Source organism: Scylla paramamosain, chromosome 12 (genome assembly GCF_035594125.1).
Source record: "Scylla paramamosain isolate STU-SP2022 chromosome 12, ASM3559412v1, whole genome shotgun sequence".
NCBI lineage: Eukaryota > Metazoa > Arthropoda > Malacostraca > Decapoda > Portunidae > Scylla > Scylla paramamosain.
This window is the reverse complement of record NC_087162.1, coordinates 1,220,001-1,232,500: the sequence shown is the minus strand read 5'-3', so window position 1 is coordinate 1,232,500 and position 12,500 is coordinate 1,220,001. Positions and strand designations below refer to the sequence as shown.

Here is a 12,500-nt window from a genome sequence, read left to right as displayed (position 1 = left end):
CGACATTTCTCTACAATAATGCTTCCTCATTTTCGATTGCCCAAAATTTTCAGTTACTGTGATGTACAATGAACAATTTAGTGTTTTGAATATATATGTATGGTCTTGTGGAAAGTCATATTACCTATTTCAGAATATTACTATTTGACTTTTGCTATTGACGATAAGGGTTAAGAAATCCATTTTTAATCGGTATCGTTTCACGGAGCACGAGCAATATTTACTTGTTACCTGCTGAGAACCAAGACAAATTACCAATGTCTATACTTAAGCCGGACACAGTGCTGGTCGCTGGTTGGCTCACAGGAGACAGTTTACGTATCTTGACAGGTTTTCCGCCAATCAGCAACGTCGATTTGCCTTTGGGGAGACGTGGCTCTCGAGTGAACCAGTGTAAACGACTGACGATGACACCGCGTTTGCTTCTGCTGTTCTTGGTGATGTATTTCATGCGGGCAGGTCGTCTCCTGGAGCGGTGCGGCGGTGTTCCCTGCTCTCAGACACACACGACAGCAAGGGCAGGCACACACAGGCAAAGGACACACACACACACACACACACACACACACACACACACACACACACACACACACACACACACACACACACACACACACACACACACACTCATACACGCACGCAAACTTGACTTTTTTTAATCAGTACAATTTATAGGCCGGCTTTGTAACGTCGTTTGTTTCTCTCACTTATCTTTAATTCGACTCATCCCTCAAAGTCAAACCTTTATGACTCCTCGGCTACACCCCCACGCTCCTCCCTCGCCCCGCCACACGCACATCACGCTGCCCCATAAATAAGACAGGGGCGTTGGAGGGGGAGGAGGAGCTGTGTGTAATCAGAGATAAGACGGCACCAATAACGCCAAACTTCTCTCCCGTCCTGGCGTATTAATGGTGAACGCAGGAGTGCGACGGGAGAAGAGAATAGGAGGAGGAGGAGGACGAGGAGGACGAGGGGGATTGTGAAGTAGGAGGAAGGAGGGGAGGCTGGAAAAGACAGAAAGGAAGGGTATTGGACAGACAGACAATTCCGTGTGTTCAGTCGTCGACTTAAATTGAATTTCGTCAGTATAGTGCTTGTAGAAAACTAACATGTGACAATAAGACAATAACAAAATATATGGCACACAAGATGCATTATGTTATATAATGTCCAACACGATCTTAATAAAAACTATGTGTGTAGAAGCTACTACCACCACGGTTACCATCACCACTATCGACGACAACGACAATAACAACAACAACAACAACAACAACAACAACAACAACAACAACAACAACAACAACAACAACAACACCGCCACAACCAAGACAACCACAACCACAGTCACCACCACAACAAGAAAACCCACCACCACCAGCACCTCTTCCTCCACCTCCTACGCTAGCAGCAGAAGAGGAAAAAAGTATTCCGTGCCCTTCCTTCCTGGACTCCGCCCTTCGCTGGTCGGAGGCGCGAGGTGAGTGGGAATATAAAAGGCTTCAAAGGGTCAGGAGCGAAGAGGAAGGTTTTGCTGGTCGTAACTGGCTGGGATGAGCACAGGATCGAATTAGCTGGCCAAAGTTAGCGACCTTCACTCTGCTCTCGCCTCTCGTATGATGAAGAGAGTGGCAGCAGTGTGGCGATGGCGGTGATGTTCCTGGCAGTAGCAGCAGCAGCAGCAGTAGTAGTAGTAGTAGTAGTAGTAGTAGTAGCAGTAGTAGTAGTAGTAGTAGTAGTAGTAGTAGTAGTAGTAGTAGTAGTGGGAGGAGGAGGAGGAGGAGGAGGAGAAGAAGGAGGAAATGGGGGAGGAAGAAGGGGAGGAGTAATGGTAGTAGTAGTAGTAATAGTAAGTGGTGACAATTGTCATAATCTATTTTTTTTTTTTTCCGCTCTTATCATTCGTAAATTATTAGATTTTGCACTTTCCTGCTTGCAATGCGGAGAAAGTAGCATTAATATTACGTAGACTACATTTTTTTTTTTTAAGTACTGGCGTTTATACCTGTACATATAAACTCATATTATCTTCATCTTACTCCTCCCTCGGCTTCCTTTCCCTGCGCGCCACCCTCTATTTCTTCCTCTAAGCAAAAGATCGTCCCTCGTCCTTGTAAAATCGCCGGGACCGGGAAGAGGAAGAGGGAGAGCAGGAGGGCTTTTTTCTCTTGTCTTAATTGGAGAATGGAGATGTGGTGTTTTGTTTTAATTTTTCCTCCCCTGGTAATGGGAACTTCGCTCTCGGCCTCTGTCCTCTTTTTTCCCTCCCTTATTTAACATCTTAACGATTTTGTCTTCTCTGCTGCAAATATGACAGAGGAAATAAAAGGTCTCTCAGCTCCGTTCTTTTGAGTAGTGTGGATGCCTGTCGCGCTGTGATACTGAGGAGGGAGGCGAAAGAGTTCATTTTTGACTAGAAGCCGCCGATGTCAGTTAATTATTACTGGTATATGGTTACCCGGACGCTCGTCTGAAATAGGAGCCGTTGATCGAAGGTTTTTTTTTTTTTAATTATGTATGTCTTTTTGAATACAAGAATGAATTTATTGTGATGTATGTACGAATGTGTTTCCTTCATCTTATGTTTCGTATGAAATTAAGTTGTCTTGTGCACTATGACAGATTCAAAGGTGTTCTGCTCGCAAGACTGAGCGACAGCTGTTTTTTTTTTTTCTCTCACTGCATTGGTTACTGCAGTGTTATGTGTGGCTAAGATTTTAATTTCATGTTCATTATCATTACGCCATCTGTGATAATTGCATGACTGTCTGGTCTGTAAGATTTAAACCATGAAAATAAAACTAACATCTTCTCTGAGATTGCTGTTAATTCCTAAGTATTTTCATTCGTCAGAAATATATCAAATAGTATATTCACAAGACTCTTATAATATATCATAGCACAACATTAACAATCCTTAAGTCGGTATATCGTCATTTATTTCTTTGCAAACATTGACGTCAACTCCACATAAAAACATTTTCTTAAGGACACAAAAATAGTTATCTTCCACAAGAGGTAACGGAACCATAAGCAAAGATAATTTCTTCAGCTAAGTTTATAATGGGGACGCCTCGCCTTAGCCTCGAGCGGTGTATGGAAGCCCTGCGTCAGGCCTTATCAAGTCACAAGTGGCGTGGGACCAATACAGCCGTCTGCCAGGAATGTATAGGAAATAAAGAAGTAACAAAATGCACTAATGGTCGTGATGATAATGTGAAATAAAGGGGAATAACGGTGGTGGTGATGGTGAAGGTGGTGGTAGTAGGAGTAATAGTAGTAGTTATAGTAGTAGAAACAGCAGCAGCACTAGCAAGAACAACAGAAGAAACAACAGTAGCAGTAGCAGCAGCATCAGCAATAGTAGCAGTAGTAGCAGTAGTAGTAGTAGTAGTAGTAGTAGTAGTAGTAGTAGTAGTAGTAGTAGTAAGAACTGTTGTCCTTGTGTTTTTTCTTGTAGCTGTGATGCTGATGCTGATGTTACTGTTGCCGTATCAGTAGAGGTACCGCCAGCAACAGCAGTAATACTAATGGTGCCAAGAGTAGTGTTGGATGTTTAAGAATTAAAGCATATATATGCAGGATTAAATTATTTTTAAGTAGAGTTTGTATCAAATGTAGTGTTTGATCTGAAGAGCCTGTTGAGGCTCTTGTTGGGGGAGGAGCAGGAGGAGGAGGAGGAGGAGGAGGAGGAGGAGGAGGAGGAGGAGGAGGAGGAGGAGGAGGAGGAGGAGGAGGAAGAGGAGAAGGAGGAGGAGGAGGAGGAGGAGAGGGGTAAGAGAAGATAAGGCAAAAGGGAGAAGAGGCTACCACTCGTTGTGTAGCTTTTGTACTGGAGATAAAACACAGAGTTTGTGAAATCCGCATTACGAAGCAAGGAAGCTTTGAGATAGGGAGGGAGAGAGAGAGAGAGAGAGAGACAGAGAGAGAGAGGGGCGAGACAGCCACAAAGAGAAATTCCTGGTGGTGGCTGTGAAAAAGTCCAGTAATTGAGAGGAAGCCCAAGGTATCTTTTCAACGTCCCCTCGGTTCTGATGAGGATTACGGCAAGAAGATACTAGTAAACACGAACTTAAAGTCTAATTGGTAGTAGTTCTGGTGGGCGAGGGAAGAACTACACAAACTGGCATCATCAGAATCCCATGTGACCTTTTGAAACGTTTTATAATGAAGGAATATGCCAAGAGCTGCGAAAAACATTGAAAAGGAAAATATATCTAGTCCTTCCACCTTCCTTTTTGCATATTTCCTCAATATTTTCTGGTGTTATTTTCAGTTTGGTGCCTCTAAGATTGCGTCGTTTTCTTTCGTGGTTCATTAAGATTAAAAATGTTGATAATCTACGTAATTGCCGAGCTTAGAAAAAATAAAAAGTTTGGTCTTTAATTGTCATCTTTTAGTATAATGATGATTATGATGCTAATGATGATAATGATGGTAATGAAAAAGATAAGGATGATAATGATGATAACAGTAGTAGTAGTAATAATAGTAGTAGTAGTAGTAGTAGTAGTAGTAGTAGTAGTAGTAGTAGTAGTAGTAGTAGTAGTAGTAGTAGTAGTAGTAGCAGTAGTAGCAGCAGCAACAACAAAAACAACAACGACAGTAATAATAATAATAATATTAATAATAATAATAATAAAAATCACAATAATAAATAAATAAATAAATAATAATAATAATAATAATAATAATAATAATAATAATAATAATAATAATAATAACAACAACAGCAACAACCAGAACAGCCACAGCAGCAGCAGCAGTAATAACAGTAGTAGTAATAGTATTAGTCGTGGTAGTAGTAATAGTAGTAGTAGTAGTAGTAGTAGTAGTAGTAGTGGTAGTAGTAATAGTAGTAATGATAATGATGATGATGACGATGAAAATAATAATAATAATAATAATAATAATAATAATAATAATAATAATAATAATAATAATAATGATAATAAAAATAGTACTGCTGTGCCATATTTTGACATCCTATACTATTTTTCCAACCCGACACACTCAGTACGGCGTTGATGACTTGACAGTGTAATGCAAATAACACCTCAGTCTGCAGTTTATATAGCGGGCGTCCTCACTTGTGCCACTGATTCACACAGAGAGAGAGAGAGAGAGAGAGAGAGAGAGAGAGAGAGAGAGAGAGAGAGAGAGAGAGAGAGAGAGAGAGAGAGAGAGAGAGAGAGTGAGGGAAAATGGTAATGCAACCGTTATTAGTGGTTACAAAAAATGTAAGAACCTATGAGCACACGATTTTTCTGCCATCTTTATTTGAATATCTATTGACTTACCATTCGAGTAATTCAATTATAATTTTACGTGACTGGCTATAGTAATTGTGATCACCTACTCGCATACACATACAAAGAAACAGACACAGACACTAACACATACATATTCACACGCACAAAAAGAAACAAACACAGACAGACAGACACACACACACACACACACACACACACACACACACACACACACACACACACACACACACGCACACACACACACACACACTCACACACACACACACTTTTCACATGGTGCAGGATAGATAGATAGATAGATAACCTACATGTGCTACACTGGCCTTGGTGAGTGTCATGCCCTGGCGTGGTGGTGGCGGCGGGCGGGACGGGCGGCGGCAGCGTACGCAGGTAGGCGGCCGTACACTGAATACTCTACAAATTACCAGGCGGGCGGGGGCGAGGTGCTGCCGGCACACACCACTCAAAACCAGGCCACTCGTGACGTCTTTCGTGGGCTTAGTTACGTGACACGAACCACGTCGTACAGAGACTCTCTCGACCACGTCACTTCCGCGAGCACTGTGTCACGATGGTAAAAATAAAGACTCACCGAGGGTCGCCAGCAGGAAGGAGAGGTGGCGGGGCGCGCGGTGTGAGGCCCGCCCGTCGCCCGGTGGGATTCCAACATGGCGGCGAGGAGAGGTGGAGGCGGGTCTGCTGGCTGCTCCGTGGCGCCACTCTGCCTGCAAGGTAAGCAACATTATAGCTTTCCCTGTATGGAACGAGCAAGCTGAAGTCACGGTGGGGCCTCAGACTAATTCATACACTATAAAAATCCCTGACAGCCTCGGTAATGTGCCTGAAAGCCGCAACCCCGATGACTGCTTGGTCCGACGAGTCGAAGGGAGATTTTCGGGAATACACTGATGATCTGGCTGGCCTCTCCGGGAATTTGTAGTACATTACATTGTTTCTCACACCTATTAAGGCAAACTGTGGTAATTCCGTCACTGGGATGATGATGTGCTTTCGTGATCCGTAATAGGTCAACATGAGCAGGCAGCGGTCGATTGTTTTTTGCCGAGAGCAATAGTCGCCGCCACAGCCGCTCCGTCACGCCCTCGCCCACCACTCGGCCTCCCACTCCCACACACACGTCAGCCGTGATATGTGCTTCCACGATCGAGTCTTCTCTGTAGTCCTTTATCTTCGGAAGCATCATCACTGCTGTGTTCCCAGAGCTGGCGCCGCAAACCTGGAATGTCTCGCGAAGCGGCAATTTTTAGTGTGAAAAATAGTGTACGTGTCTCATAAAACGAGAGTTATGAACGCTGCGGGTAGAATATTTCTATTTTTGTGATGATGGAGAAGGATTTAAATGTTTTACCTTCCATGCTAGGTATTCATTCTTGCTGGTTCATTTATATATATATATATATATATATATATATATATATATATATATATATATATATATATATATATATATATATATATATATATATATATATATATATATATATATATATATATATATATATTTAGGAAATCGTCATTAGAAGCACATACTTTGCATAAAAATAAAATGTGCTTTATTCTAAATTTATCCAAAACAGCAACCTCTAAATAACAGAAAAAATAAATAAATGCACTATCTATATTCACTCCCTCCCCAAAACGAGAGAGAGAGAGAGAAAAAAAAAAACATAATCGCCGCCAATACTACGCACACTAGTTTGTAAAATATTTTTAGCCCACAAATATTTTTTTCTGCGTTGCCTGCGGCGCAATCGTTGGCCGGTATTACTTGGCTGCCTGGTATCAGGTGAGAACCATTCAGGCGACAACTGAGGATGGCACTTGAAAGACGACCAGGACGTCTTCCCAGACTCCACGAATAAATATATACAAGGAGTCTCCTACGAGAGGTTGCTTGTGCTGTGACAGTATTGTTCCCAGGTAACAGTTGCAATTGCATTATACTATTTATTTACAGTGTTATTATATTTTATGGGACCTTTAGTCTTGAGGATAATTGTTAGGACCGAAGTCAGCGGCGACCACACTTCCCTTTATTGTTGTTTGTTTGTTCTTATTCCTGACGTTACTACACTTCGCCTCACTGATCTTAGGATGCAAGCTGCATTCTGAAATGCCAAACGTACACTGTTTCTTACGCTTCATATGTTTAATTCAAAACTGCCTGAAGAGGTAACAATAACATTTTGAACTGACTTTATTAAATGTGTATATTAGCGCTACAAATATTCAACAAAAATATAGAAAAAAAAAATGTATTGATGAAAAAATGAGTATTTACCGATAGGAAAGATTTTTTTTCAATTTTGTAATTAATATTAGCTTTTCTTTTTTTTTCTTATCTTCTTGACTGCATAAGAGGCTAAATATCAATGCCCTGCTGTTGCCTATACAGTCTTGGTAACGTCCACCTCTCTTTGCTGTTTGCCATTAACTACAACCCATTAATTTAAAGAACCATCTGGCCTTCTCCTACAACTTTCCCGAGGAAAACATATGCTCAAGTTGCAAGGCTGGACACAGCATAACGAACGGGCCGGACGCCCCCTCCCGCCCCCATTGTAATGCCGAGCGACTTGGAGGGAGAAAGCAAGGGAGGCTGCGTGGCGGAGCTCGTCGGTACCCAGCTTTCTTTATCCTTCGCCTTCAAGAACGGATGGGAAGGACCATTAACCAGCTGCTTCCCTCAAGCGTCCTGACCGGATGTATTAGTGACATTAGAGTCTCGACCGTCAACAAAACTAAGTCGCGGGATCTTGTAGCGGCGTCCGAAGCAGTCATAATATTTGGAGGATTTGGCCAGAATTGCTGGGGATTTGCTGGAAAAGGGCCATAACACCCCGGATATGAGGCGGCAGGAGAAGAGGCTGGTGGTGGACGTGAGCTCCAGGCTAAACAGGCGTCCTGAGAAGTACATATGGCCTTCCCCAGGTCGTTACTGGATGGAGGAGATCGTATTAGTCTTGATCAAAGCCTTAGTCCTTGTGTAATTGGCGACCGACGCGTCTTAGAAGTGACAAACTAGACGCTATGGTCTGCAGACATAAGGCCGACTGACCACCGCTGGCCGGCCTCAGATGGGACCATTCGTCGCGGCGTGGGCGAAATTAATTTTCTTTATTCCATGGAGGGTCCTGAAGGCTCTTGTCTGGAACAAGGCTTGTGGTCCAGGCGGAGCGGGGAAGGGGCGGAGCCTGAGGCGCTGGAAGTGTGGTCGCCGAGCTGGTGAGATGGAAGAGGGGCAGGCCGCGCGCTGATTGGCCCACGCTGGCTGGAATCCTTCCAGGAATCGGCAGGGGGCGGGGCAAGATTTCCGGGCGTGCACATACTCAAGAAAATTAACGAGATGGAAGGAAGTGTGTTTTTTCATCCTACGAGCTCCACGTTAACTAATTTCTATTGACGTCGCAGATTGGATATTTGACACGTATTGTTTTGATATCAGGACCCGCTCTAGAAACTGGAAACTTAATTTTCCAAGAGATCGTCTTTTCTCCTTGTCAGAAACTTTTTGCATCTGGCAGAGGTGGCGAGGGTCTTTAGGCTTCCAGGACCGCTTGGACACTGGATCCAAGTAAACAGGAAACAAAATTGAGAATAATCACTGGAGGATATTGAAGTAAGAGTGCAAAAAAAAAAAAAAAAAAAGGGGTATCACCATTAAGGCCTCAGACTAAAAGCCACCAAACTAATAAGAGGCGGTTTTCCGGCATACCATTCACCAGGGCCACTCATATTTCATGTTCAGAATAATAACATGCTCAACTAATTAATGCAGGATAAAGGCTCTGGAAAAAAAGTCCAATAGCGCTTTGAAAGGCGGCGGGTGCAGTTAAAAGAAGATATTGTAAGCATAAAGTGAATTTCAAAGAGGAGATTCAATTAACTTTGCTCGAAGGGAGAATATTAACCCAAAACAAAGTGGACTTGAAAAGCGTTTAATTATCCTCATAAACTTTGAAGATTTAGGAGTCTATATTTTCTCGAGAAGTTGGCGTGTCTGTATGTCTGTACGCTACCCATGTGTGTGTGTGTGAGTGTGTGTGTGTGTGTGTGTGTGTGTGTGTGTGTGTGTGTGTGTGTGTGTGTGTGTGTGTGTGTGTGTGTGTGTGTGTGTGTGTGTGTGTGTGTGTGTGTGTGTGTGTGTAACGATAGAAAGAGGTGGCTGGATGGTGGTTTGGAAAGATACGAGAAAGAGGAAGAGGAGGGAAGGAAAAGGAGGAAAGAAAAGGAGTAGTAGTAGGAGGAGGAGGCGGAGGAAGAGGAGGAGGAGGAGGAGGAGGAGGAGGAGGAGGCGGAGGAGGAGGAGGCGGAGGAGGAGGAGGCGGAGGAGGAGAAGAAGGAGGAGGAGGAGGAGGAGGAAGAGGAGACGCGCCTTCCCTCCTTGGCAGCATAACACTGGCCAACGAGATCGCTATCCTAAGGTTCCATAAGGGACAAAATGATGGATCGCCTTTCTTGTTTATCTCCAGAAGAGCCAAAAAGAGATTAAGCTGCGAGACTCGGCTAAAGGTTGTCATTATTGCTTGTTTGTTGTTTTCCCACCACGCCTTATTCGGTACAAGATTGTGTGTGTGTGTGTGTGTGTGTGTGTGTGTGTGTGTGTGTGTGTGTGTGTGTGTGTGTGTGTGTGTGTGTGTGTGTGTTAGCTGTATATTATTTATTCACAAAATCTATCTATCACTAGGTCCTGCCACAAAAAAAAAAAAAAAAAAAAAAAAAAAAAATATATATATATATATATATATATATATATATATATATATATATATATATATATATATATATATATATATATATATATATATATATATATATATATATATATATATATATATCATTGCCCATAATTCTGTGATCAAATCTCCTTAATGCATCTTCAACAATTACCCTTTCAAAAACTTGTAAAAATCATGAACGTATTGTAGCTTCCTCGTAACTCATAACTCAAAATAAAGCGTCCATTCTAATATCCCAACAAGAAAAGTGAACAAAAAATAGACCTTCAACTTTAAACTCCTCACTAATATCACACATATTCGATGAGACCGCAAGACAACACAAACATTGGAGATGCACTGATCTAATTGGAACATGAAACACCTCTTGCTTTTGTTTTGCACTTTTTCCCTATCTGTATACGCTTAGTCGATTCTTGTTGATGAAGGACTGACGATGCTGTTACCGAGGCGCGCACAGCAGGACGGGGCGCCGCTGTGTTCGTCGGAGCGGAGGCGTGGATGCTTCTGATCCAATAACCCCAGCTTTTTTTTCTTCTATTCTAGCTCCCGCGTCTCATGTTGTTGTTTTCCGAGATCTTATTAAAGGTGCGGCGACGGAGCGATGGAGGAGGGTGATTGTTGACACTGGGAGACAACCCGGAGGAGGAGCAAGAGAAGGAGGAGGCGGAGAGGAGAAGGAGGAAGAAGAGGAGGAAATGAAGATATGGAGAAGAAAGAGGAGGATAAAGAATATTAACATGAGAAAAGGGTGACTCATGAGACGTGGAGTGCTGATTAAAACTGACGCGGAATGATGTAAGATAATGTAAGGTGATGTACGACACTGGTGGAGGAACAAGTTTGTGTGTGTATAAAATTAACAGGAACACGAGGGAAGTGGAAAGCAAGGTGAGAGAAACTGCGGTCAGTACGAAAGGTAAGTGAGAAAGCAAGGGAGACGGAAAATGTTACCTGCATAGTTAATATAAGATTAATTTAGTCAGTAATAGAGGACTTTGCTTATTAATAAATGAAGAACTAGGAGAGGTAGGGGATATGGAGAGGGAGAGAATATTACTGACTTGACATTAACTTGGCTAAATATTCCATGGAGTTTCGTATTAAATTAGTTGTGTGGTGTGGGCATATTAACCAGATCTCTGAATACTAAAAACATGACCCACAGATAAATGCATTGATAAACCCCAAAGTTATTACCTTACTTATGCAATGTTATTATTTACTCTATCATACTTTATTTACACAAACAGAAGGCAAAACAACGAGTAGAAAACAAACTTGTAAAAACTCCAGCAAACTTTCATGAAGAGAAGAGAACAGAACAGCTAACATGCAGAGACAAGTTAAAGAGTTGGAAAGGTACGGTCCCCCTGAGCCCCTCCATCCCTCCTGGCTCTCGAGTCCAAAATAGCAGAGAAAGAGTAAATTGGGAAGCGGAACTTACTTAACTATAACCCGAAAATTAAACTTCAGTGGCCAAAGCTCGCCCCGTTTTCTACACAAGTTCATGAATGTACTTTCGCTAAACTTCACCGTGAGTGTACTGGGGACGTGGGAGTGTGGTCAGTGGTGGCGGGGCAGCGCTGGCAGGCGGGTGGAGGACGTACAGGAGATGGGGAGCGGGGTAGAGGGGAGAGGATAGATGGAACAGGGGAGTGAGGAGAAAGGGTCGCAAGAAGGGAACAGTGTACTCGCTGATATCTTGCCAGCCTCCAGCCAGAGCGGCAGAAAACGAATTCAGTTGCCGGCAATTAATGGCGTACAACATTAATATTGCACCACTGTATGCTGGCTCGGAAGCCACTGCTAAAACTAGGGACCAGCTAACCTTGGCGGGCCCGGCACTCCACCATTCCGGTGAACTACTTAATGCCTCCTTTTGAGAATTCCTTGGCAATAAACACTGTGGAGAATTAGGAACGAGTGAACAAAAGCATCTCTAAATCCATTATTCGCCCCACAATAATTTTTTTTTTCTGGCTCTTGTTGCCGTTCCTCACGGGAAAGTGCCGCTGTACATGCAGCGAGGCGTAGCTGATAAGCTAAAATCCCTGCACTCAGCCTCTGTGTTGACAAATTAATGAGTTTGTATTCCTGAGGACCCATTCACAGAACAGTCTCGATTCCTTAATACGACCGAGGCTGCTCACTCACATGCTCACCTTATCAACGATCTGAGCGGACCGAACGAAAACCCTAACCCAGTATCGAAATAGTTCGTCACTCTGATACCGAGAGAGAGAGAGAGAGAGAGAGAGAGAGAGAGGGAGAGAGAGAATTCGGAGTAACGCAGTTCGTAGTGTAAAGGTTGGGAGGAAAATTCTAAGCGGTTCGTCCTTGGCCCCGCCTGAGATAAGAACTGGCCCAGGACAGAACAAATACTTAATGTTTACTCAGTCGACGAAAATTCAACAGGCGCAGCTGTGTGAGCGCCGCGTTGCTCAAGCTAAGCATATTTCAG

The 12,500-nt window shown here is 43.0% G+C and overlaps 2 long non-coding RNA genes across 2 annotated transcripts in view; one reads left to right on the top strand and one right to left on the bottom strand.

Moving 5' to 3' along the window:
- LOC135105379 (uncharacterized) overlaps positions 1 to 12,500 on the bottom strand; it is a 32,131-nt gene that overhangs the window by 14,625 nt on the left and 5,006 nt on the right. The window contains exon 3 of the long non-coding RNA XR_010270820.1: positions 5,869 to 6,001. This is a non-coding gene — a long non-coding RNA (uncharacterized LOC135105379). The remainder of the gene's footprint in view (positions 1 to 5,868; positions 6,002 to 12,500) is intronic.
- The window catches only part of LOC135105378 (uncharacterized), a 13,529-nt gene continuing 6,905 nt past the window's right edge, over positions 5,877 to 12,500 (top strand). Inside the window, exon 1 of the long non-coding RNA XR_010270819.1 lies at positions 5,877 to 6,008. This is a non-coding gene — a long non-coding RNA (uncharacterized LOC135105378). The remainder of the gene's footprint in view (positions 6,009 to 12,500) is intronic.